The sequence below is a fragment of the Artemia sp. Qi Xiang Cuo genome, chromosome 2 (assembly GCF_049724085.1).
Source record: "Artemia sp. Qi Xiang Cuo chromosome 2, ASM4972408v1, whole genome shotgun sequence".
In the NCBI taxonomy this organism is placed as follows: domain Eukaryota; kingdom Metazoa; phylum Arthropoda; class Branchiopoda; order Anostraca; family Artemiidae; genus Artemia; species Artemia sp. Qi Xiang Cuo.
In genome coordinates this window covers 15,055,030-15,079,246 of record NC_142795.1, presented here as the reverse complement: position 1 = coordinate 15,079,246, position 24,217 = coordinate 15,055,030, and the positions used below count along the sequence as shown (strand labels likewise).

Here is a 24,217-nt window from a genome sequence, read left to right as displayed (position 1 = left end):
GGTATTGACTAGGGGGCGACCCCCCTAATAAACGTATTATAAATATATGAATATAGAAGTTCGTTACGTAAGTTAATTCGTAAGTTACGTATATTTATTACTAATAAAAACGTTCGTAAATAAAATTAAACAAGTTTCGTGAAAGCCATTTAACTAAATAAAAGTAAATTAATATGAAAATTTTGTTTTAATTATTCATGTACGGTGAGCCAAGATCCAAACCTGCATTTATTCAAAAACGTTCAAAAATTAAATAAAAAAACAAGTTTTTTAAACTGAAAGTAAGGAGCAACATTAAAACTTGAAACAAACAGCAATTAATCCGTATATGAAAGGGAGTGTCCCCTCCTCAACGCCTCGCTCTTTACACGAAAGTTTGACTATTTTTCACCACTCTACTTTTTAAAACAATAAAAAACTTCAGCATAAATAGCAGGACGTTGAAGAGGGGACAGTCCCTTTTATATACGGAATAATTTCTGTTCGTTTTAAGTTTTAATGTCGCTCCTTACTTTCAGTTTAAAAAACTTGTTTTTTTTATTTAATAGAAAAAAATGGTACTTGTATGATATACCAACCACAGTTATATGATACAAGTACCTATGTTAACAAAACATTTCGTGGTACTGTTGCATTATATGGTCACTTCTAAAAAGTCAAGTTTGGTTAATGGTAATGAAATAAAATAGGATGAATATATAATAGCTTATAAACAAATTTCGGCTATATATTTGCACATTAGGGGGGTTGGGGGTAAAGCATAGCATATATTAAATACGTAACCTACCCTAACCTAGGTACCTTCCTCCCCCCTAAACCCCCCAAAAACAACAGTTCAAATATCGTAAAACGCAATGAAAACCACGTTTTGCATTGCATTTCTCTATAGCGGTCTCTTGCAATTAACCCGTCTGGCGGGTTTTTCGTGACTGGTTTCCTTGTATATAGATATAAAGGTGACAATATAAACGCACCACTACCCATATCGTTCTTCATTATATGCTGAATAATCATAGTTAACACATTTGCATGCAGCCCCGCTATTATTTACCCCAAGCCCTTCTGATGTGCAAATATATAGCTCAAATTATATATTTCTTATCTATCCGTCTCGGTTGTTTCAACCCGTGTACCTGTAAATTGAATCAACTGTGACGCAACAAAAACTGGAAAAACAAGTTACAAAGCATCGAAAATATATACTTTGGACTATACATTGGCACATTATAGGGGGGGGGGGGGCTGGGTGTAAAGCATAGCGAGGCTGCATGCAAAATGTATTAACTAGGATTATTCTGCATATTATGAAGCATGAATTGTTGTCTTAACATTGATACTTGCTTTGGTCGATATATTGTACAAGAAGTACCCAACAAATATATTATCAAGATTTAGGATCGTCTTAGAAACGACAGCCTCCTAATCAATTATTTTTGCTATATTTCCAGAACCTTGTAGAAATTTATATTATTTTTATGGAGATTTTTTTCTCCAAAGACACACTGTGTTCACGAAGGGTAGTCTTTCCATTCATAAAACCTAGCCATGGTTGCATTCTGACAGTTGAAGTCTTCTTCGATTTGTCACGCAGGCCCGATTTACCGAAAAGACCGAGAATTCCATTAATATTTTAAAAGGACATCATAAATACGTCTGTTTTAGCATTTTAAATGCTTTAAGCCTCTAGGTTGCGCTCTGACTGATGTTAATAATTTGCATAGATCATTTCTTTATTTTTTAAAGGCATCTGAGTGACTAGTATATTTAAATGTCACGGAACACCACAGACAATTCCTTTTTCTAAATTCTTAATTGAGTTGTCATTGACCCTATCTTACCTCTGAATGACTTTATATTAATGCCTAGTGTTTGTGAAGACGAAACAATTTTTGTATATCCTTCATTAAATTACTGTGTGTTTTAAGTCTTAGCTGCTCACGAGTCCATCTCATAGGAAAGTTCGGGAGAAATACAGGATTCTTCTTAGTGATTGCCAAACTTGAAAAACAAATTCGTATTCACATTTTCACGGGGGAGGGGATACTGAGACAACATGAATTTCTCCGTAGATAGGATCACACGAACTGGGGATATTCGGAAAACCACTCCCAAATTCTGTCACTATCTAAATTGGGATCTTTACGCTAAAGTTTGACTCTTTCTCACAACTCTATTTTTTTAAACAATAAAAAACTTTAGCGTAAAGAGCGAGGCGTTGGGGAGGGGACAGCCCCTTTCAAATACGGAATAATTTCTGTTCGTCTTAAGTTTTAATGCCGCTCCTTACTTTCAGTTAAAAAAAAACTTGTATTTTTAATTCACGTATTCCAAAGAATCTAACTTCATACGTGATTGGAATAGCTAACAACATTGCTTTCAAGATCCCTTTTTCCTCAATAGTCTTCTGATATAGGCGTAATCACTATAATAAGCTTGATAAATCTCATTCTCCAATGTTTACACAATGTGCCTATTATTTACCTTTCAGCTAAGTTAACCTTGGAATTTTAACAAGCTGTACGTATAAGGGTAAGAATCGTTTTAATAAGATCTACAGAAAGGAACTTCAACTTTGTCGCTGTGATATATGCGCAGGGTGGAGCAGTGGCGTAATTTCGTCAAAATTCGGTTGTGGGGCAAAGTCTGAGCCACTTTTCCCAAATTAAGTTTAAATGACAGTGAAAACTGAAAAAATGAGCCATATGGTAACATAAAGGTAAACATATACCAAGGCTGTATCCAGGGGAGGGGTTACCCGGTTTGAACCCCCTCCCCCCGAAATTTTTGACCGAGTCGAAAATAAGTCGACAATTAGTAAAACCTAGGTAAAAATTCAGTAAAATCAGAAAAATCGAAAACTGAGTCAAAAATTAGTAAACCCCCCCTCAAGAAAAAAGTCAAAAATTTGTAACCCCCCCCTCCCCAGAAAAAAAAATCCTGGATCCGCCCTTGGCATGTACTATAAAAACTGACCCGTTTCTGTGGATTAGAATTATGCAGGGTTATCTTAGTTTTGACAATATTTTTGAAGAAACTAAATTTCAGCTGGGGGGACTGTGGGTTTGGGGGGAGGGGGAAGTGACGTCTGGGAAGGGCAGTTGCCCTCAACAAATAATATAAAAGCGCTTACTTCGTTCAGAAGCATTACAGAACAGATAATGTCTGTTTACAGATGTCAAGGCCCATAAATTTTGGTAGTGTTTTAGTAGCCGGGCAACACGCGAGAAGTGAAGTTTGGTTAATGGTAATGAAATAAAACAAAGCATGATAGATATATAATAGTTTATGAACAAAATTAGGCTTTTTATTTGCAAATTAGGGGGGGTGGGGGTGGAAAAGGTAAAGTATTGCATATATTAAATACGTAACCTAACCTAACCTAGGTATCTTTATTTGCCCCTTCAACCCCAAAAAACGAAAGTTTGAATATTGTAAACGGAGTAAGAAACCCCTGTGCAATGCTCGGTATAGGAATTCTCCGTTGAAAGAACCTGCTTGACTAGTTTCTTTTATCATGTTCAATATACAGTATTTCGCTTGTTGCCCGGCTACTAAAACAGTACCGAAATTTTACTAATACTTATTAAGCCAATCATATTTTTCATAGAATTTTGTGATCGGCCCTAATTAGCACTAGTTACGTCTCAGTGTTAGTAAAATCTCATCGTGAATGAGTCTTAAAAGGTTATGAAATGCTAAAAGGTTATACTAGGTTATGAAATGCTGTTCAAGCAAGTTGTGGAAAACTTATGGTTGGCTAACCCGTGTGAAGGTTTAGTCTGTTCTTTCTCTGAAAACGTTAAATTTGAGTTTTACTAGAGCTAAAAACTGAGGAAGTTGTGACACAGTAAGAAGGATAAAGTGATTCATACTAATGATAGCTGCAATATGGGTAAAACTGATTTAGTTGATGAAAATTGTTGAATGGCCTACTTCTTCTATCGCTTGTTTTCTCTTGTCAGTTACTAATCTCCTGAAATCTAAAATACTTGTCTTAAGTAAAAAATTCTGGCAAGAATCTTTGCTTTTTCTGCAGTTATGTAATAAAAAGCCAAATTCATTATTATCCTGGCCAAAATTTCAGGAAAACACACGACCGACATTCCTCATTACTCGAAGGTGAATTTTGCGTTCTCATTGGTTGTATATTATTATAGTATATTGTTGTATATTATATTCTTGATTTAAATCGTATTATACCTCTTTTCTTTCTAACTTTAATTGTTGCGTTCATATGTTCTTAAGTAATTTCTAAGAGGGTGATCACTGTCCATCATAGTGACGACGGTTTTGCACCTCTTTTGTGCGCCTCCAACGTGTGAACCGGAATCTGCTTTTGTGTACTAGTCTCTTTGACACTATCTAGTGCAAACTCATTTTATTGTTCCTTGAAATTCGAATACGAACTTTGCGTATTCGAATTTCAACCCCTAGTCTTAAGCTTGTTACGATTTCTGTACAGTTTTTATATTTACCATGTAATTCAATCAGGTGTTGCATCTAAATTTGCCTCCCCCCCTCCTGCTTGAAAATTGTGCCACTGAACGTGTTTGGCTCCATAGATCAGTTTTTTTTTTCTTCAAATAGGCTACTGTTTCGTGGTGCTGAATTTATTTTGTTATCTCAGTGAACAAGCTATTGACTAGGCTACGAAGAACCTTCATAATTCTATATTTCTTTAGTAAGAGAATGCTATTTATTATTAATATCATCAACAAATCTTTTGTTTAAGGAGTTTACGAGCATGGGAGCTTCGCAAAGAAATATTAAATAAAAAATTATTTATTTAACAGAATTTATTTATTAAAGAAATTATAATTAAAGAAATATTAAATAACGAACAGAAATTATTCCCTATATGAAAGGGGCTGTCCCCTCCTCAACGCCTCACTCTTTACGCAAAAATTTTTTTATTGTTTAAAAAAATCGAGTTGTGATAAAGTCAAACTTTAGCGTAAAGAGTGAGGCGTTGAGGAGGGGACAGTTCTTTCATATACGAAATAATTTATGTTCTTTTTAAGTTTTAACGCCGCTTCTTACTTTCAGTTAAAAAAACTTGTTTTTTTTATTTCATTTGTGGAACGTTTTTGAATTAATGCAGGTTTTGATTTTGGCTCACCGTACATGAATAATTAAAACAAAATTTGTATATTAATTTTACTTTTATTCGGTTAAATGGCTTTCTCGAAAGTTGTTTAATTTTATTTACGAACGCTTTTGTTAGTAAGAAATTTACGGAACTTACGAATTAACTTACGTAACGAACTTCTATGTTCATATATTTTTAATACGTATATTAGGGGGTTCGCCCCCTAGTCAATACCTCGCTCTTCACGCTAGAGTTCAAATTTTGTTGCGATTCTTTAAAAATGACCCTTAATCACAAAGACCGTTAATTAGAATGAATAGCTATTATGAAGGCAATCAAAAAATTCTTTGGCTAAGAAAGCGAGGTATTGACTATGGGGCGGACCCAATCATATACGTAATATTTTCTGTTTCTTTTTAAGTTTTGATGTTGCTCCTTACTTCCAGTTGAAAAACTTGTTTTTTTTTATATTTAATTTCTGAACTTTTTTTTTAAATAATGCTGGGAAATCCGGCACCCTCTTCATAGCAATTTCCCTTCACCCATGAAAACTTCCTCCATGGAAAGATCCTCCCACATTATCCTCCACATAATTCCATAATCCATGGAAAGATCAATGAACGTGGGAGGGGGCCTAGTTGCCCTCCATTTATTTGTTCACTTAAAAAGGGCATTAGAACTTTTAATTTCCGTTCCAAAGAGCCCTCCCACGATATTCTAGGACCAGTGGGTCGATACGATACGATCACCCTTGGAGAAAAAAACAAAAACAAACAAATAAACACGCATCCGTGATCTTTCTTCAGGCAAAAAATACAAAATTCCATATTTTTGCAGATAGGAGCTTAAACCCTCTACATTAGGGTTCTCTGATACGCTGAATCTGATGGTTTGATATTCATTAAGGCTCTATAACTTTTAGGGAGTCTTTCCCCCCTTTTTTCGAAAATCAGCCAAATTTTCTCAGGCACGTAACTTTTGATGGGTAGAATTAAACTTGATGAAACTTATATATTTAAAATCAGCATTAAAATCTGATTCTTTTGATGCATCTATGGGTATCAAAATCTCTTTTTTTAGAGTTTCGGTTACTATTGAGCCGGGTCGCTCCTTACTTCCAGTTCGTTACCAGGAACTGTTTGAAAGACATCAAAATAGGCTAAAAACATTCTGGTCCTGGATCCGTCTTTTGTGGGCCGTTCATACATGCAAACGGTTATTTTCGAAGTTTTATTTTTTTTTGTTATTTCAGAATTATGAAGTTTTAAGGCACGGTTGTAGGCCTACAGTATTTTCGTCAGTGTTGTCACTTTGAGCGGTGAAATTAAAAAAGGAAAATTAATTACAACACTTAATTTGACAACACTTGTGGTTCATAAAAATGCAAATACTAACTAGCTGTTGACAATTGATTGCTAAGACAACTACACATGCAAATGAAAGTTGCATTTTCTTGAGCTGTTGGATGAAGCATGTTTTTAGTTTACTTTTTGCAATTTTTTACCCTCGTTTTTTTAAAACTTGGCACCTGCTACTACTAAAAACTGCATTAAGGGCGTCGTTCGTAGGGGGGGGGGCAGTTGCCCCTCAATAATGTGGAGTAAAATATATTATGTATCTCATGCCCCTTGACTATCCAGATATGGACCCCTCTTGCCCCCTCCCCCAATAAATTGCTGGTGATTCGCCCCCGAACTGCAAAGGTGCATATTGAGGTCTTTTTCATTAAATCTTGAATTTGCTCTTTTCCCTGAAGATATACATATATATATATATATATATTTATATATATATATAGTCGGCTAAGTTTTCACTTAGGCCTATGCAATTTAAACCATAAAATCTTATTTTCACTGGCCCTGGTACATTAATGTAAAAGAGTATTTCAATATCATCAATTAATCTACTGTTTATTAAATTTGCCTGCACAAGAGCTTAAATTTTCACAAATTTTGTTTGCATTCTTCATGTCTGCCAGAAGAAAATTTTCAAAGAGAGAGATTCCAAATCTTTATGATAATTAAGTCTTTGAATAAAACGAAGCATTCAAACTGTTGATTGGGATGAAGCCCAAAATGGCCTATGTCTGCCTTTTTCCCACTAAGTACAGGTTACGCTTTGTTCGGGTCAATATATCAAAATTTGGGGTTTAAGTTTGGATGAATATGCTGTGTGGTATGGCGCTCGGGTGACCGTGAGAAACCAGAGAACATAAATTCTTAATCATAGCTCACAATCACAATGAACAGTTAATTTGGTGCATTTTTTACATTCAATTCTGAAACATTCAAAAATATTATACTTATATATTCTTATGAACAAGGACCTTGTTGCGGTTATGTATGACAAAATATTCGTCTGCAAGCCTTGAAATTTTGCAGCCATAGTAAATTTACATTAATGGCGAGATAAAAATAAAAATCACTGAGAACCAACGAAAATAAATAGAATTCGAATATCAAATTTATTTTATGAGAATTATGGATTTAATATAACACAAGAAGGGATGCACACAAAAAATTAATAAACCTCACTTTAGCATTAACATAAGAAGTTTAGGTTCTTTTGTAGAATACGGTAAGTATAAGGAATTGTATTGCGAGAACAGATTGGCATTTTACCGGGTACTGCCTAGATGCTGCATAAGCAAAGGGTTTCTCACTCCTCGAACTATATTTAAACTTTAGTTTTTTGGGGGTTTAGGGGTAATAAAAGGTACCTAGGTTAGGTTAGATTACGTATTTAATATATGCTATGCTTTACCTTATCCCCCCCCCCCTAATGTGCAAATATATAGCCCAATTGTGTTCATAAACTATTATATTTTCAGCCTACTTTGTTTTATTTCATTAGCTATAGCGAAACGTCACTTCTCTTGTAGCCTACTTACCGGATTCTACACAAGTACCGAAGTTTATCATCTTTTATATAAAATCTAACTTTTTATTTAAATCAAGAAAACTTCATTTGCTAAATTTTGAGAAAATGGTATCGTTTGTGCTGCCAGTGGGACATTGTACCTATAAAGTATGGGCGGGTTTTAGTAAAGGGTATCTAAGTTCATCTCCAAGAAAGATTGCTTTCGCTGTATACTGCTACTCAGAAAGATCCTCAGGTTAATTATTAAAGCCTAAATAAAAATATCTGTTCTCTTTACTTTTATAGGTCAAAAAAAGAGTTTGAAAAAATTGCCTGTTTTTTGAGAATTTGTCATATGCGGAAAGGTAAACTAATAATGTAACCTGAGGCCAAACGCTGATAAAACTATATGAACAGTTTAATTAAATAGAAAAAAATAACTAGTTAGCACTCAAATACACCTTAACAGTTCCTTTATGGGCGATTAAAATCCTTAATCACCTGTGAGTGAGTTAAAAACTATACAAGTGCCGTGTGTTTGTTGTCATCAGGCATATAGGCGCGACTTAATATCGAACAGAGCTGGGAAATGAAAAGAATTGTAAAAGACAGACGAATTACATGACAAGCATTGAAAAAATGTTGGAAAAGTCATAAATGTGGTGAGAGTTTGGGGTGGCTTTCCCAGGGTCGTTACTAGCCATTTGGGGGGGGGGGGGGGCAAGGGATTTTACTGACTGTTTTTTGTCAATAATTAGCATAATGTTCGTTTCGAATACAGTACATAAATTCGCTGAACGAGTCGGTAAAACCGCTGCATTTACCGACAATGATTCGGGTTCTGGTACATATCATGTCACTATTTTAATGAACTTTATTTAACCAAATGGAAAATTGTGGCACCATCTGTAAACTCACGGCAGGAGTCGGCAAAACTGCTGCGTTTACCGACCAAGTTCGAACTTTCTGTAGATGACACGTCAGTATTTTCGTGGCCTTCATTTAACCGAACAAAGAATTTTAGCGGCGCCTGAATTATCATGGCGCTTCGCTTCACAATTTTACCTACTTATTTTTTTTACCGAGTGACCAAAACATTGAGGGGCGTCCCCCTTCTCCTGTCCAACCCATATGTGACGGCCCTGGGTCTTCCCAATGCCTTTTTTTCGTACGTGTCTAGTATCTGAGGTATCTATGGATATACCTTAAGCCGCCAACGTCATATGTTTGTTATCCGTTTTGCATCTAATTTGTAAGATGATCCGATCAAATTTTTGATACAGTGTTATAAATGACTGATTTTTTATTATTTATTCATATCCAATAGCTGTAGAATAGTCGGCACTTACGTATTATAGCGACCAAACTTTGTTCTTGATCTATAATGAAACTGGTTTTCTGTGTCCACTTGGAGATAATCAGCTTAGCCAGAGCGAGATAAAGTACTATGCAGGTATATTTAATTAGATGTTTAATTCATATTTTTGTTACTAAAGTATTATATTTGCATCATATTTTGGTACATTTCATTACGTACATTTCGTAGTACGGTACCGAATAGTCATTTCAATGACATATCACAAACATAAACTACACTGTAAAAAGAAAATTGTTTAAGATTCAACTAGAATTGTTTGTAATGCTTATAAACAAAAAATTTAAATTTCAACAGCTGGAGGACAATAATTTGTTGGATTTTGTTTTGAAAGGTTTAAATTCCAGCAAAAAAAAATATTTGGAAATTCAATTTATTTTTTACAGTGTATGCACTTCTTGCAATTTTTTTTCTTAAACAATTCTGATTTTTAAGTTATGTAAATCGGTAGCCTACATGAACATGTTAAAAACCTCTACATTAAGAACATACACAGGAACGTGTTTGCGGATTAGGTCTATTCTAGATGCAGTATTAGTGATGTTGACTAATGACTAAAATTTATTGTTTTTTCCACGTGTGGCATATGGAAAAATCTAATTCCTAAATAAAAATTAAAAACTTATGCTTTGTTTATTCCCACGACGTATTTAATTGAGCGTTCTCATAGCTGTACATTCAAACATAGGCTATATGAATATGTTTCTCGGGTAAACGGTTTTAGTGTAACGTGCTCATAGATTTATTAGTCGTAATTACTTTAAATATAATTTAAATCTTGATCAATTTATTTATCTTTTCAACATATAGTCGAGAGGTCGCTCTTCTCCGGAATCATATACACCAAGTGGCGGATGCTAAGCACGGCGGAACAATGCTATATGTTTTGGGAGTGTGCAAAGCGTTTTGGGAACTGTGCCAAACGTGGCGGAATCGCGTGGGATACAGGGTGTTCGGAGATGTACTTCAGGTAGCAGGAAGTCTGCGCTCCCTCGCATATAGTCAAAAATAGTCGACATATATTCAATCAAATAAGAAAATGATACGCATTTCTTACCTGTGGATTTTCAGGGATTGACATCGCAGTGTAAAATGTATTAATTGATTCCCCTCCCCCGCATCTAACGTCAGTTTCACTCATATATTTTCTTATTTTATTATCTGTGAACTCTCTGTAATCAAATCCTTCAAATTTGCTGTCATGTTTTTTTTCGGATTTATTTTTCTTCGTTTTATTTTGACTATTTCATCCAAAAGTATCAAAGGCTGACTGAGGGCATTCTGAGTCTTGTCCAGCAAAGGTACTATTCAATAACCGTTTATATGCATATATCAAATTTTTGGCAAATATTTGCTGCAACTTGTAATTTTATTATTTAAAGCCTGTTTAACATTTCATTTTACAATTTTCTATCAGTTTTCAAATTCCATTTCCCGTGGTATTTTTTTTTTTTTTTTATCAAAAAGTTGAAAAATTGTCTTTAAAAATATTTTTGTTTACATTTTTAATGGACACGAAACCGTTCAAAGGTCTAGAAAATATTCCATTTCGGTGTAGACCTATTATCTTACATCATTACCATTTGGAAATTTTAATTGGCACGAAATTTTATCTTGTAAATAGGCTGTACCAGTGTCTGGAGATTTTTTTCTGGAAATTTTAAAATCATCTTGACGTTCGTCTTGTTGCCATTCGTAGTCGGCACATTTTAGAATTTTTATGGTCAATTAATGTTTAGACTCAAGTTTCACAGAGCGGCCTACTAATCATGGAACAGCTGATCTTCGCCTTTAAGAAAGACCAGAATGAGTATAAAAACAAGCAAAAATTAGTCACGGTTGCCAAATTTTCTTCGATTGTACTGGCCTAAATCGCAAAATTAATGTGCTCAAATGGCAAATTTAATTAGCCCAAACTAGGAAGTTTCTACAATGTTTTATATAATTGAGCTAACTGTTAACGCATTTTTGTTTTGGATTTTAATTAGACAATTTTTTTCACCCTATTGGCGCAAGCAAGACTAACCTGGTAGCAGTAGACTACTGTCTGTGTCTGAACTTGAATTGTTAAAAATTTATACTAAAATAAACACAATACGCATATAGGTTGAGAGAAACAATTGGAAAATTTCTCTTCTGATCAAGGATAAAAGGAAGTCACTAGTGAATCATTAAGCTGAACCTCTAAAACCACTTTATCCTACATACAACCGTATACTGAACCACCCTAAAACCACCTTACATACAACTGAGTCATAAGTTCAGATAACTGTGGCCTTTAGACAGGGGAAAGGTAGGGTCAGAATAATTTCCCTTGGGTCGAAGTAGTATGCGTCAGATAATTCCTTTGTAGGCCTACATTTTAAGCTTTCCTGTGCCCAGTTCAATCGGACCGTGTAGAGGCATTCTTCTATCATCCTTAGTGTGCATAGATGTTCAGAACCACTTTTTCAAAAATGTTCGTTTAATCTGTGTCTTTGACAGTGCAGTTTTACTTTCCGTATCCAAGGTATGCATACCCTTATATTATCTGACCTAGAGTGAAATTTCTTGACACTCATCTTTCTCTTCCCGAATCTCCTCTTGAATAATATTCTTACACTAAATACACTCTTCGACCTTTTTCCTCATCCTATAATCTGCTTTTAGAACTCCTTTCCTTCTTTTCTTATTTGAAATTTACGCTTCAGTTTAAAGACAAATTCAAAATTAAGAATTTCCATTCTGGATATGTAAGGAGCCTGGATAATTTGGAAATGTATCCCATTTCAGCCATAGAAACTCTTGCAATTCTTATGCTTCTCTCATATTCCACATTTCATATTTTAATCACGAGCGCCCTCAAAATATATCTTTGGGGGCAAGCTTTAAGTCTAGGAATTTTAATCTAATGAAAAAATTATTTTCAAACGAAAGTAAAGAGCGACATCAAAATTTAAAACGAACAGAAATTATTCCGCATATGAAGGGGGGGGCTCCCTTTTTAAAATCCTTGCTCTTTACATTAAAGTTTTATAGTTATGTGCTGAAAGCATTTGTGAGTGTAATAAAAGTGCAGCCGATTGCCTTTTAAAACGTTTGAGCTGAACATCGTATTGTTTAAATTCACATCAATAAATTTTTAACGTTTCATTAATTTTTACTCTATTCACACATCAGTAATTTTTATTCTCGTCTAATTGCCCCTGTACAAGACTAGTCATTCTTAAAGCATTGGGGAGGAAGTCAATTTTTAGCGTACAGGAAGGGTGTGGTGCCAATAAAATACGGAATAGTGTTTGTTCATTTTAAGTTCTCATTTTTTTTATTATTTTATTTAATCGTTATATTATTTATTTTTTATTATTGAGTTTATAGAATGTATTTTAATATTTTCACTTATATACCATGCAAAAATATCCCATAAATCGGTCAAGCAATAGAATAATCCTACAATATCCCAGCCCACGCCCGCCCTCCTACCCTGGTTCTCTTTTTTATTTATCTATTTTGTTATTCATTATACAATGCTCCATTATGTCATTCTTTATATATTACTCATTTATTTAATTGTGTTTATATGATTAATTCTATTTAGTTATCTTTTTAAACATTTCAACTGATACCTGTTTTGTTTAAAGCAAATACACATCAATACACTCTTCCGTTCTTAAGATATCGGAAAAATATCTTTGGAACTTACGTGTTATAGCGACCACACTCAAGTTCTTGATCTGAGTAAAAATCGGTTTCTCTGTCTACATTCGGAGATAATTAGCTTAGTCTCAGAGATAGAAACTACTATACAGGTATATTTTAATCAAATACTTAATATGTAGAGTTGGTTAGATTAGGTTAGGTATTTAATATACTGCGTTCTGGGTGGCTCGCTTTCCATAATTCTCTTTTGTAGTTCATATAATTTTGTTACTAAAGTATTATAGTTTCATCACATTTTGGTATATTTCATTAGGATAACCTAGCTTCAGATCTTTGGTGTAGTCACTAGAACACGTAAGTTCCACACTTTTTATCCATTGACAATTGCCCTGTGCATGAGCGGTAAAAGTCACGCTTTACCAAAACAGGTAAAAAATTGATGAAAAAAGGCATATGCCACTAAACTCTTATTTGTGTTCATATTATCCGTCTTACCATCTCCTGTGTGAAGGCATATTTTATTACTTTTAAATTCTGCTTCTTTGCAACACAGTAAGCTGAGAACCTTAGTCATAAATAAAGAACCTTAGATATAACTGCACTCTTAAAATGTGCTAATTGGTATATCGCGCTATCGAAAGGAAGACTAAGAAATTTAAGAAACAAGCATTAGCTTTTACTATATGGAAAGTACAAATCCGTTATCGATAAGCTTGTAAGAACAAGAAAAGAACCACCATTACTTAAGAAAATAGATAATCTGTAATGTGATACTATCTTAAAATAAATGTTTGAGACGCTCTTACAAAAGCCTATACCTTGTAATTAAGGTCCAAGTTGTAAAAATGGTTCCAACATAAGTAGGAGGCTAGTTTCAGAAGAAAAAAATTAATGACCATGGGAGCTGGTGAAACAATTCGATAGATAGTTATCATAGGCTGGTCTTTCAAGCTCTAGGAACACTCTTTGCATACTCACTACAGCTTAATTATAAAGTTAAACATACAGTTTACATTTTAGGGTGTGGTCACCTTAAAACTCAATAAGAAGCTCGGTTGGTCAGGGTGTCCCCATAGACAAACTGATAGTCTACATGTAAAAACGCTTTAACTAAAAATGTTTCATTCTTTTCACTGGCCAGACATTTCAGATAAAAGAACCAATCAGGTTGTGTGTTCTTTTTACTGGCTCTCGATTTGACACAGCACAACGGGTATAAAAAAAAAATATAAAAAAATGGGGCTGACTTGCGCTTAGGAAAAAATGTGAGTAAGTAAAAAACTTTGACGATTAATAACACAAAAATAAACCAATGCAATGAAAACAATTTTTAACAGGGAAGTACAGAACTGTAATCCCTCTTTTTATCTTCATTAGTATCTGAAAAAAGGAAATTGTTTTCGTATGGTTGAGAATTCCTGTAAAAATCATTATATGTTCGCAAAAAAAAATATTCAAATTCTGCAATAATAATAAAAAAAAATAATAATAAAAAAATGGGGCTGACTTACGCTTAAGAAATAATGTGAGTGAGTCAAAAACGTTGACAATTAATAACACAAAAATAAATCAATGCAATGAAAACACTTTAACACGAAAGTATAGAACTGTAATCTCTCTTTTTGTCTTCGTTAGTCTCTGAAAAAAGGAAAATGTTTTCGTATGATTGAGCATTTCTGTAAAAATCATTATATGTTAATAAAAAAAATATTCAAATTCTGTAATCGATATGTCGCCGTCCTTCAGAACTCACTTATACCAGGTGGTGCCTGCCAAGCGTAGCGAAAGCGTGCCATGCAGAACCGAAATGTGCCAAGCGTTTTATTGCCTATGCCAAGCTTTTTGAGGGCTTTGCCAAGATTTTCTGTGCCACACTTGGCCGTGCGTGGCACATATGACACTTTTAGATATACACCAAGTGGCGAAAAGTAGACAACCCCTCACAAAATAATTACCCCTCCCCTAGGTTTTATGAAATACCTTTTTTATATGTTCATTGTAAAATTCCCCCTTACATTTATTAGGGAATTGGCGCTCCTGTTTGAGGCTACATAACCAATTCACACAGTCAGAATTCATTTTCACTGTCCATGGTACTTAAAGATAAGATACTATTTATCCATCATGAAATACACATACAATATTACATTTTTCTATTCACCCAAAAGCAAACTTCATTATCCAGAGCATTAATACAATTATGTGTTTCATGTCACTTTGTATATCTTAATCAAAGTCATCATCATTTCACTAATCTGTTGAATCCACGTGATTTATTGTTGGAAACAATTAAAGCAAGAAAAAGTTTGTGTATTAGCCAATATTTCACTGAGAGTTAATTACTAAAAATACTTGCATTGAGTAAGAGCTCTACAAAAGAGGATTTGAACTTGATATTAAGGGATGCAATAGTGTCTGTTCTGGCATAAGCCTTTTTTTAGGATTGTTAAAAAAGATGGCATTCCAATTGTTGATAGATAGTCTATCATCAATCCATCCATCCTAGAAATCAACGATATGATAAGAAATCGTATGTTTGATACAATAAGAAATCAACTATATTTCAAGAAAGAAAAGCTCACGGGCAGTGCTTTATGAAAAGAATTAAAACAAAACACTGAAAGAGCTAAAACGAATAGCTTAAATGATCAGTAAATAGAAAGTGCATGAACGAAATCAATCAATTAGTGAATGATAGTTAAAACAAGTAAAATGAGAACCAAAAATTGATGTTGACCAAAACAATAGACAATTTCATAGATAAACTGTATCGCTTAAACAATTGTTTACGATTAGAACGGCTTTTAAATAGTCTGATTGTAGCTAATTTATTCGAATTTATACATTAATTTATACAAATCTATACGTTAAGTGTAGGAACTGAACGTTAACTCAAACAAATTGAACTCAAAAACAAGCCCAGTGAATGAGTTGGACGAAATTGATAACGTTTACTAAAAACGAATGTCGAACAAATCAAGCAAGCACACTTAGATACATTTAAAACCAAGTGAAATGATTATGATTAATTTAAATGTATTTATACATTCATTTTCACGAGTTTCTGTGTTGAATGTGGGAAATAAACGTTATTAAACGAACTGAACTAAAATACAGACTCGGTGAACAAATTGAATGGAATCAGTGAATAGTCAATATTGACTAACGTTGTACAACAATCTCAATGATAAGTTATGTCCTTTAAAACGATTACTGACTAACTGATCGTTATGAAAATGAATAGATTATAGTTTAGTTAACACATTAATTTACATGAATCGAAACAATTATACGAATACGCTTGTTCCCCATACAAATTAAGCACTATTGAAATAAACTGAACTGAAAAACGAACTCAGTGAATGAACTTGTTGAACGAAAATCCAAGGGGCTGGCCCCTTCTCACGACCTAGAGTACATCTTGGAATGCCGCGTGTGCCGCACACTTCTGCCACGCTTGGCACGCACCGCCTGTGTACATGATTTCTGATTGTGGGTAAACTTTGTGAACATCTAAATATTAACATTGCAAAATTAACGACCAAACTAATTGATAACACAACTAACTTGAAAATTTGAATGCCTCATGTACGTGCATCCATAAACCCAATATCAGTGTTCGGCATCAGTGTTCAGTGTTCCGGTATCAGTGTTCGGCATAAACCCCGGTGTCAGTGTTCGGTATAAAACCCGGTATCAGTGTTCGGCATAAGATAGAGCAGCCATATAAGTGAAAATGTATTGAAAGCAACGATGTGTCTATTATTTTTGTTTGGGGAGGGGTATTGTCGCTAGGGAGGGGGGGTATACTAAACACATTAGCTTTTAGTTTAAAGGTTTTTTGATAATTGTTACGAATCGGACACAAATTTTGTGGAGAGGGAAGCCCGATAGCCCATTCGGATACATCTTGGCCTTAAGCACCATTTCTCGAGCGAAAAGGCACTAAATACATGGTTTGCCAGACAAAGTCAGTTTGAGAAATGTGAGGATAAGAAGAGTTCAATGTGCAAACTCCTAAATCAAGTGTCTCAAGTGGTGCAAATCGCCCCTTTTTGCAACACTACCCGGCACGAGCACTTTACGATGCGGGGGAGGCAATTTATTTGAGTTCCCATAAAACTGTTATTATTGTTTGCTCAAAAGTTAGACTTCCTTTTTGGGGACTGTTCCTTTCGGGAGATTCCTTTTTTAGATTTGTTCTGTTAATTGTTGACATTCTTGAAATAAATTATGCAGTGATAGTATGTTTACTGCGTATCCGGTTATCAAACAAATATGTATTGCACATTGTCACCTTTTCTCGTAACTGTCTGTCTCTAGTTTCTACTGTTTACTATGTTGGGCTGTGTGTAACAAGAGAACAGATTTGCTCATATGTAGCCTAAGCAAACCTATACTTAAATTTTACATACGGTGGTTTGAACCAATAATTAAAGTTTATAATCAATTTATTATAGGCCTATGTAATTGAATGTTTTGTTTCAAATGGTTCATTATAAATATAGTCTATCCTCGAAAAATAAATATATAATTCAAAGAAAATTATCAAAATAACGTATTGTTTAACTAGAGAATTAGAACGACTGGTTTAGTTCGCTTGCTCGTTTAGTTCGTTCGCATGGTTAAAATATTAAAATCGGTTTGCATTTGTGTTAGTCAAATTTATTGTTAGAATTCACAAATGAACTTTTATTTAAATTCACAAATGAAGTAAACCACAAATTCACAAAAAAGACACATTGCATTTTTATCCTTTGCGTTAAATAAGAAATAAAGAGAAAGAGGTTGAGTAACTTTTCGCTTGCTCATGGTTAACCTATTAAAATTGGTTTGAAGTTGTTTTGAGTCAAATTTATTGTTAAAATTCATTAATCAAGTAAACCACAAATTCACAAAAAAGACACATTGCATTTTTATCCTTTGCGTTAAATAAGAAATAAAGAGAAAGAGGTTGAGTAACTTTTCGCTTGCTCACGGTTAACCTATTAAAATCGGTTTGCATTTGTATAAGTCAAATTTATTGTTAAAATTCACAAATGAACTTTTATTTAAATTCACAAATGAAGTAAACCACAAATTCACAAAAAAGACACGTTGCATTTTTATCCTTGGCGTTAAATAAGAAACAAAGAGAAAGAGGTTGAGTAACTTTTCAAAAGCAGTAAGACACAAAAAAAAACAAATATTTCGATTGGACAATGAGACTTTTGCACAACGACAGAAACGATAAAAAGCAATGAAATATCTTCAATCGAAATAAATGCATTTGTGAGCATGGTCCTTCCCTTGCGAAACCAAATCCGTATTGAAGTGTCGCCAATTATTGGTAAAAATACAGGTGGGTCAACCAAACTGAAACAGTTTGGGGTTTAATAGTTGCCTACTAAACCCCTAGTTGTGTTTATTACCTTGTTAAGTTCTGCAAATTGGATTGTTTGGACATTTTTTACTTCTGTATCCTGTTGGGTAGGGTTACGCATAGATTGACGTCAACTCCTCTGATTACTGTCTCCTGCTCGAATTTTTTTTTTTTTTTGCCGCCAAGAAATTTAACCAGGGGTCAAATTCCAGGAGGGAGGGGGAAATTTTTGAAAGAAGGAATATGATGGTAATAAATCAAACGAATATCAGGGCTGTAGTAATACCTTGAAATGGAAACGAACATGTTTTAAATATAACCGAAGATAAGGAGGGGGAGTTGAGCATATACACTGGGAACTAGGTCTCAAAATAAGGTGCTTTTGTCTTCTTTGTTCTAGGGGATATTATACTCCCTTGCAGCCCTCATACTTGTACTGGCCATCCCAAATTTTTGTGCTTCCCATCTATAAATGAAAAATCGGCTATAATTGCAAATATTAATTTTATTGTTTACTGTTTTACTAGGTTGTATTTAAAAATAGAACAAATATTTGAAAATGCAAGCCAATTTTTTCTTAAAAATTGCATAATCGGAAGTAAGCCTGGTGTTTTTTTTTTAACTTCTCTCGGTAAAATCGCAATGACGTAAATGAAGTTCAAGCTTGATTAGACTCATAAAATATTTGACTGAAATTTTTCTTAAAGATTTGAACTCTGAATTATAAGAAGAATGTATGAATTTGCTTAATAGATTGTCAAATTGCCATGTTCCCACAATGGATGGCGTGCTCCATCTTTGGTTTCCAATTAAAATATCTTCTAGCATAACATGAAGTAGTTCAATTGCTTGTATAAAAAAGAATGTTTAAAATTTTTGTGTGGTGATCTTTTTCTGGTATTTGCTGTTCTCCAATTCATATGTTCATTCTTTCTGCAATTAATTATCAACTCACTTCATGTATTTAAAATGTTAACACTCAGGTCCCCAAGAAAGCTTAGAAATTCATTAACTTTTTTGGACTGGTAGCCTACTAGCCCTCTAGTGTGGTGCACTCCGTGTTAGAAACACGTTTCTAACGGAAATTTTTAAGCATTAATTTCTTTAAACAAAAAGTATCATTTTGATTTTGACTAACAAAACATCTTAAAGCTTTTATTGGATTTTAATTACAGATCTCTAGATCAGGTATGTCATTCAAGAATAAAATTGCCCATCTGCTGTAAGTAGTTTATTCGTCCCAAATAGAAAATTCTTTACAATCGGAATGTCAGATCTTGGCGTAAAACTACAATTTAGATCACTTACAGACAATTACCTGGCTATCTGAGCAAATCGTGGTTTAGTAATTTGTCTACCTATCAAACTGAGCCATTTAGCTTCAAAGTAATGAGTCAAATGGTTAGTGTTATGGTTATTAGATGACGTATAAAGAGCTCAGTTGTAAATCTTGCATAAAAAGGGCTTCTAGTCATGTAGCTGTTTTTGCCTCAGTAGTCCCTTCTGATGTAAGACTAATTTAGAATGAAACTTATCTGCTCACGGCGGAGGGGGATGCGAGAATTCTCTCTGAGATTTGTCGGAATGATCCACCGTTAAAGAAAAACATCGTTAAAAAGACTGGACTTTTTACTACTTTGCCCCTCCCCATAGAACATAAAATATTTAAGGATCGGGGGTTAGAGGTCCCGAACTTGGAATTGCACTAAAAATTGACTAAACACAAGAGAAACATGAGACCCCAAAAACACCGTTCCTGTAAATTTGATCCCGCCCCACGATAGTTATTTGATTCCTGTCTCTGAAGGTTAAATGTGTGTGTGTCCATTAAGATTGTCCTCATTGCAATATTGCTAGGATTTTAGATGGATCTATTTTGATTGAGTGCATTACGTTATTTCTTTAACAAATATGCACGATTTTATGCTTAGAACCCTGCCTATTGTACCTCATAGCATACCTTCAGTTTGAGATTCGTACATCCATATCTAGACTGCTCACAAAACGGTTGAGTGCACAATTCCTTAGCATATAGTAAATAGTCCAACACGTTGTGATAATTAGGGGGAAGTGTGAATTGTCCCTGTACCCCGTAGATTTAAAAGAATATAAAAAATTTCCTTATTTTTACTTAAAACAATCGAGAAGCAAAACAGAAAATCCTTAACCCCCCCGATTTCCAAAAAAAAAATTTGTGTGTGTATATTCAGTAAGAAATAGAAAGTCATTGCACCCTCCTCCTATATTGTCATGAATTGGCGCCCGGTAGACCAACAGGGGACCAGGGGATCTGTAAACAAGTTCAACACATTGTCTTTGAAATTACCAGTTGAGATTCTCAAGCTGAAAAATTGAAGTTGGACAAATTTGACGCTGAATTTAGCTTTCTATTTTAGCAAATTTCCATCGACAAAATGATTAGCCTACATGTATTTTTCATTTTGCTTTGTCCTTGATCTTTTTGTATGCTAATTCTAAAACCTACTTTACAATCTTGGCTCGAACTTTAATGTTCCTCATCAAGCCTCTTTCTTCTCCTTTTTTTTTGCTGATTAAAATGATAAAATTCAAGGAAATTGCCGTTCCTCCATATTGCGTGAAAAATCCTAAACTTAGAGGAAACTTGACTTTTCAATTAGCCTTTGGAACCTAATTTACTTCCTAGTTAGAAACTCTTCAATTTCCTTAAAGACCTTTTTCCTTAAAGAACTGGAATATTACAAGGTGGATTGCTTTTGTCGTAGTTGCAATGAATCCTAACCTTTAAGAGAATGAGAATATTTTCTTGGATTACGGGGGGGGGGTAGTAGATAAAGTACTACTTAAAGCCAAAAAACTTGGACTAAATTGATACATCTTTATAGAAAAAATGAAGTGTGTTCTTTATTATCTCTGCATTAAAGGGTGGAAAACACTCACGGTAATTTTCATTCCTTTTATTTTTAGAGTGATTTAAAGTGATATTTAGATACAAGTCCTAAACTCGTATTTGTAGAGTGATAACGTTATTGTAAGTGATAATTTTATATACATTAAAATAAGTCAATTCTAAGACAAAAACAGTTACTTGTAAAATAAATTTGTAGAGTGATAATAGTCTAATTTTATATATTTTAGAATAAAAAAAATTTTAATGGTGATAATTTAACCATGTTTGTTATTCTTTTTCAAAACGCAATAAGCATAAATGCCATGAATGTGAACTTGTCACTACCTTTCAGCTGAAAATACGTGCCACTATTATTGCACATAAAAGAAACAAATGCTGTTCTTAATAAGTGACTTCTTTACTATACAAGAACACCAGCTCTAAAATGAAATGGCACTAGAGTAGGTAAAAGATATGCGGTAAAATATTTTATGGGAATGCATTTCCATAAAGACAGTTTGCCGAGAGCAAAAATCATGGCACCCTAATCGTAAAGATAACTACTTACACAACTCCACAAAACACAAAAAAAACGCAGAAAACACAAAAAAGACAACTCCAAAAAAAGAGCAATTTTGTTCTCCATTACACAAGAACACTAGTTGAAAATTAATGACACTCGAAATTAAAAGAACAGGTGAAAGAAATGTCGTTAACTACTTTATAGGAGTACATTCCCAACAAGACAGTTTGTCGGGAGCAAAGAGCATGGCACCCTATTAGTGTTCCAAAAATATGATTTTTGTTTATTGCAATCTGGAACCAGCTCTCCAGAATTACATTCTTTAGGACTTAAATGACTGAAACTTTTATTTACTGCGGCACTTAAACCGCCCAAGGAAGAAAAATGACGGGAAAGAATTATTTTGTGGCATATATGATATTCATGTGATGTTAAGTATGGTTTGGGGTTGAATTTGTGGCCTTCTGTCTGAAAGATGGTTGCTTAATTAGATATTAAATGTCTATGAATTTCAGTTTTAATTTTTATTCTATTGGTTGAAGAGTTTATGAGAGTTATATTTTTGAAATGGAACTTTGCTAGAAACCCTTATTGCCAGTTATAATTACGTAAAGATTATTTAATAAACGACCTAGATTAAATGTGGATTCGGTCTTAGAAGTCATTTTTGGTGACTTATCTATAACTCGGTTATTTTTTCTTTTCTGTTTCATTTCTTATTCTATTTCAATTTTTTTCTTTTGGAATAAAACAATGAAAAATAACCTGTCCGTGTAAGCAAAGTCTTAAAACAGAACCACCGACACTAAATACCAATTAAAATTCCATAAGAAACATAAAAATGTTGGAATTTTTAGGTCCAGTTTAATTTCTCTATTTCTGGGAATAAATAAAATGTGAGGTACTCAGAGCATTTTCGAAATAGGAAATATCCAATGGTATATTGAATAATTAGGACACAAAATCCATGCAATTCATGTATGTGATATAATATTTACACTTTTTTTTTATTTCTAGGTGAAGAAAAGAACCGCAGTTTTCTTCCTTCGAGCAAGAGCAGAATTTTTCAATGCTTTGGGCATAATCTAGTCGTTCATATTTAGTGTAAATATCGAATCAGTTCTCGTACTTTATTTTTTTTTTTGTTTGCTTATTATCGCGAAGTTCAATTTTCAGTAAAACTACTTTATTCCAATTAGCATGCTTTATTTCATTTTTATAAAATAGTTTTAGGCATATGTTAAGAGTTTTCTACCTCGGCAAATGCCCTGGTGTAGATAGCCTGCTACCGTAACGTCGGGGTGGACTTCTCAAGAGTTTGCCTAACAAAACACGTGACTGCACACAGCGCTGCAGGTTGACCATGAGGAATTTCACTGTTTGAGGAAATAATAGCGTAGTAAATGAAACGTCATTGAACTGTATAATGATTGAATAGATTGGGATGGAGGAGTGTGCGTAGGTATATTGACTCCTGGTGACTTGGTGTTGCAGTGAGTTGTTAGTAGTAATAGTAGTAGCAGTTTTGGTACTCCCGTACAATCCAGAACACACTCGAGAAGCTTGCTCATGTGAATCAGCGAAAAACCGGTTTACCATTCTGCAAGGTCGTATCCAGGATTTTTTTTCGGGGATGGGGGTTCTCCAAAAGGTTTTTTTCGGGGGGGGGGGAAGTAAGGTTTACAAAAAATAAGCATTAAAAATTTGTTTTTGTCCGTTTTTGTTATGTTTTTTTCGAGTCGGGCAAACATTTCTAGGGGGGTCTAACCTCCTCAACCCCCCCCCCCCTGGATAAGGCCTTGCCATTCTGTATTCGGAGACAATTAGCTTAGGCTCAATGAAATAAACTACGTCGTAGCTATATTTTAATTAAATATTTAATATATAGAGTTGGTATTTTGCTGATGTTATGTTAGGTTAGATATCTAATATAATGCGTTCTGGGCGGCCTGCTTCACATAATTCTAAGTTGTGGTTCCCATAATTTTGTTTCTAAGGTATTATATTTTCATCATATTTTGGTATATTTCATTAGGATTAACCTAACTTCACTTCTCGAGTGTGTTATGGATTGTACGGGAGTGCCGTAGTTTCTGCTGTTGATAAACATTACTCCTAAGTATTCCTCAAAGAAGCAGAGAAATGATAAAAACTGATAAGGCAGGATATAATATTTAGCTAGTTAGGATATAAAGTAAGTACCAGGCATTAGTGTACTTAGATAGGTATATAGTCAAGAGTGTACGCCATCAAACGTAGGTTTTGAACATGGAAGGCTGAGAATGAAAGGGTTACGGTCTCTTCCCATTAAAGGATGCACTCTATCTTAGGAAATGATATAGGAATGAATGAAAAAATTTGTGACGCTTTTGAAGCCATGAAAGATTTATTTTGTGGGGAAGAATTAGAGACAGTACTAAAAGGGGAAGAAATAATAAGGCCCCAGATACTGATTGTGTTTTAAATGAGTTTTAAACATGGTGGTTATGAAGTTAGAGATA

At 34.1% G+C, this 24,217-nt stretch overlaps 1 protein-coding gene across 1 annotated transcript in view; it reads left to right on the top strand.

Annotated features, from left to right (window-relative positions):
- LOC148954933 (toll-like receptor 6) overlaps positions 1-22,908 on the top strand; it is a 35,421-nt gene extending 12,513 nt beyond the window's left edge. Inside the window, exon 2 of the mRNA XM_089099204.1 lies at positions 22,734-22,908. The gene's annotated coding sequence lies outside the window, so the exon portion shown is untranslated. The remainder of the gene's footprint in view (positions 1-22,733) is intronic.
- Positions 22,909-24,217: the final 1,309 nt, after the last annotated feature.